The sequence below is a fragment of the Crocuta crocuta genome, unplaced genomic scaffold (genome assembly GCF_008692635.1).
Source record: "Crocuta crocuta isolate KB4526 unplaced genomic scaffold, BGI_CrCroc_1.0 scaffold197, whole genome shotgun sequence".
Lineage (NCBI taxonomy): Eukaryota > Metazoa > Chordata > Mammalia > Carnivora > Hyaenidae > Crocuta > Crocuta crocuta.
In genome coordinates this window covers 11,729,622-11,733,259 of record NW_027532002.1, presented here as the reverse complement: position 1 = coordinate 11,733,259, position 3,638 = coordinate 11,729,622, and the positions used below count along the sequence as shown (strand labels likewise).

Here is a 3,638-nt window from a genome sequence, read left to right as displayed (position 1 = left end):
GTGGACTGCAGAATCTTCAAGGTGGGTGAGACTTTTGAAGGTCATCTATTCTTTCCTTACTTGATAGTATATTGAGGTCCATGGAGAAGTGGTTTGTTTGGGCTCCTTCAGCTTGTTAGGGGCACACGCCATCAGGTTCCCAGTATCTGATGATTCAACTGAAAGGACTTTCATGAGGTCACTTTTTATAGAGGTGTGGGCAAACAAGGAAACCCACATGGCAGGTACCTAGAAACTAGTGACAGCAGGAAGCCGGAGGCCTTAAGTTCTCTGAGAGCAAGAGCCTGGGGAGTTTGTTACCTGACACCTGGTGGTTGTAGAGGGACACAGCCACTTCCAGAACTGTAGCACCAATGCAGGAAGGAAAAGAGGGAGAAATTCCCTAATTTCTTGCCTTCCTTACTCTCATCTCCTGTCAGTGCCTCCCATTGGGCAAACCCAACTGGAAGCCTGAGTGAAATAACCCAGAGAGCCCAGTGTCTCAGAACATGGAGTAGGGCAGAGAATGGATCTGGGGGGTGGAAGCAAATGGAGACTAATCACAAGCCCAGATCTCCTGATTTCCCATTGACTATTCTTTCCAACATATTATTCCCTAGACTCTGGAAATTTGGTAAAGTGGGTTGAGTAAAATGTTCTTCCCTAAAGAAGAGGAAGCATTGAGCCCTCTCTCTTAAGGGTAGAGATTTTCTAGTCTTCCTTTCTGCAGTGTGGATTCATTTCCACTCACAAATGGATGAATACATAGTTAACTGCCAAGGGTTTTAAATCCATACATTAAAATTCTATTTTCTCTGAGTACTGTAAGTAGTTTCTTGGAACTAAATTATATTAACATCATTCTCACTTTTTCTTTTTTTCATCACTAACATGTCAAAGACTTAGAGATTCTTCAGGGGTGTCTAGACGTAGGGTTTGAACTTCCCCATGTGATAGAAATTTGAGAACTGTATGGGACAGAGCTTTCTGGGCTCTTGTCTTCCTGCTTATGGAAATTTGTTCACAGTTCTTAAGCTTCGTATCAGAANCTTTTTCTTTTTTTCATCACTAACATGTCAAAGACTTAGAGATTCTTCAGGGGTGTCTAGACGTAGGGTTTGAACTTCCCCATGTGATAGAAATTTGAGAACTGTATGGGACAGAGCTTTCTGGGCTCTTGTCTTCCTGCTTATGGAAATTTGTTCACAGTTCTTAAGCTTCGTATCAGAATAAGCCAAATAGAGACAGCACAGGGACACCTGACTGGCTGGCTCAGTAGGTAGAGCATGTAACTCTTGATATCAGGTATGTAAGTTTCAGCCTCATGTTGGGTGTAGAGATTACTTAAAAATGAAATCTTAAATAAAGAGCACAGAAGCTGGAGGAAAGTGGGGTTGAGGGAAGGGTCCTTATTATTTTCTAAATTTATTTTCCTTTAAAAAATTTACCTAGATTTTTAGTGAAAAGATCCATGTAATTTACATAAATGATATACTGTACATATTGTTCATAAACCTGATTTTTGTCATTTAATGAGTTTTGAGATTTATACTTATTGACTAAAAATGTGCTTTGATTTATTCATTTTAATCGTTATATCATATTCTAGCATATGAATTAAATAGTTTATATCTTGTCACTGATAGACAAATGGGGTGGTTGTTAGTTTTTCACAGTTGTAAGTAATGTTGCAGAGAACATCTTTCTGCATGGCTCCTTGTGCAGTATGGGGAGCTTGAGCAATGGTGAGGTCGAATGGACAGTGAGGGGCATTTTTCAGTAGAGTGGGCAGTTAGAAATGCAAACTTTTTCTTACAGATTCAGCAACATTTATTGAGCATGTTTAATTAATATGCACCTTTTGAAGGAGATACTGTCACAAAATAAATGGAATTCAGCATAAGCTTAGATTATGAGTGCTATAATGTAAGCGTAACCGTGAGAGTAAGAAAGAGAATGACTAACTCTGCTGGGGAAAATCTGGGAAGACCTCCAAAGGCAGTGACTGCCTGGCCTGGGCAAGGGGAGACTGTGCTAAGGAGTAGGTAGAGCAGATGGTATGTAGGCAGAAGCAACAGCGTGGATAGTCATGTACCATGAAAATGCAAGACACATGCAGAGAACTAAGTTGAGGGAATAGAAGTTGAATGAAAATAACATTAGTAATGCTGTGAGTTTTGCAGCTAATCAGTCTTTTTGATGGCCTAAGCTGCCACCTGCTAAAAGTCACTTATCAAAGCAGTGCCAGCTTCTTCCTAGACACATTTTGTACCCTTACCTTTGTTTGTTTTTAAAAAGTTTCTTCCTTAGGTCTAATTTGTTACCTTCTGTATTTATGTATCCTTATTGTGTTTCCATCATTACTTTTTTGGAATAAGATGGGTCAATGATAGTAACAATAAGTAGATGCTTAAATAATAAAGAATAAGATCTTTTGCCTTTTGCATTTGGCCTGAATTGGACTAGTTTTTACTTATTTTTCCTTTGAAGTGATTGTCATAGCATGTAATTCTAGTAATAGTTGTAGTTGATTGTTTTCATTACACCTGTTAAATGAGGCTCTTAAGGCTGAATACCGTCCAGTCTTCTCTACGTTATTCTTGCTTTTCTTTTTTTCTTTTCTTTTTTTTTAATGTTTTTTTTTTTTTAAATTTATTTCTAGGAGAGAGAGGGAGAGAGACAGCGTGAGCAGGGGAGGGTCAGAGAGAGAGGGAGTCACAGACTGAAACAGGCTCCAGGCTCTGAGCTGGCAGTCAGCACAGAGCCCGGCACGGGGCTCGAACCCACGAACTGTGAGATCATGACCCAAGCGAAAGTCGGACGCTTAACCAACTAAGCCACCCAGGCGCCCCTATTCTTGCTTTTCTACAACTGTACTACTCAAACGAATTTGTGAGTAGTTTCCTTGAGTCACATAGAGTGAAGTGCATGTAGAGTTAAATGCCAAATATTAAAAGCTGATTGGTTCAGAATTGATGTACCAATAAACACATTTTTAAAAAGCAGGGAAAGATTTAGGTTTATAAAACTTGGCTTGGCTTTACCTGAAAGCCTAGCATGACAGAAACTGTTGCTACCTCCCAGTATTTCTTACCCTCTGCTGTCTTTTAGTATTAAAACTCCCTCTATTGGGTTTAGCAGTGTTCGTGGGTGCCCCAGGAGAGATGGTGTAATTGAGTGGAAGTGATTTGTACAACTTTTGGGGCATGTTCTTAAAATGAATCTACTTTCCCTCTTTCTCTTGCCTCTTGAGAAGTAGTGGCAGCTGGAACAGACACTTTGACACACAGCTGTAAGCATATGTGTAGGACGGCTGAACTGCTCTACCACCTTGGATACTGGAGAATGCTCATGGAGCAGAGCTGCCCATTGACCCGGACTGTCTACCTACTTCTGGTCTCTTGGAGAAATAAACTTCTGTCTTCTTTAACCCACTGAATTTTCAGGTTTTTTTTCTTATAGTAGCTTAACATAGAACCTAACTAAAATATCTAGTTGAAAAGGAAAAAAAAAACTATGGGTGGATCAAATATACCCTTTTAAGAATATAGATGAAAATGGCAGGTTAACAGATTTTATATTTTAGGGACTTCTAGCAATTTTATTTTTTCAATTTGAATACCTTTTGGTGAAATCTCTTCTCCTTTTCTCACAATTTC

General features: G+C 39.4%; 1 long non-coding RNA gene across 1 annotated transcript in view; it reads left to right on the top strand.

The window, feature by feature from the left end:
* The window catches only part of LOC144240990 (uncharacterized), a 71,685-nt gene extending 68,292 nt beyond the window's left edge, over positions 1-3,393 (top strand). Inside the window, exon 4 of the long non-coding RNA XR_013337928.1 lies at positions 3,236-3,393. This is a non-coding gene — a long non-coding RNA (uncharacterized LOC144240990). The remainder of the gene's footprint in view (positions 1-3,235) is intronic.
* The last annotated feature ends 245 nt before the right edge of the window (positions 3,394-3,638 follow it).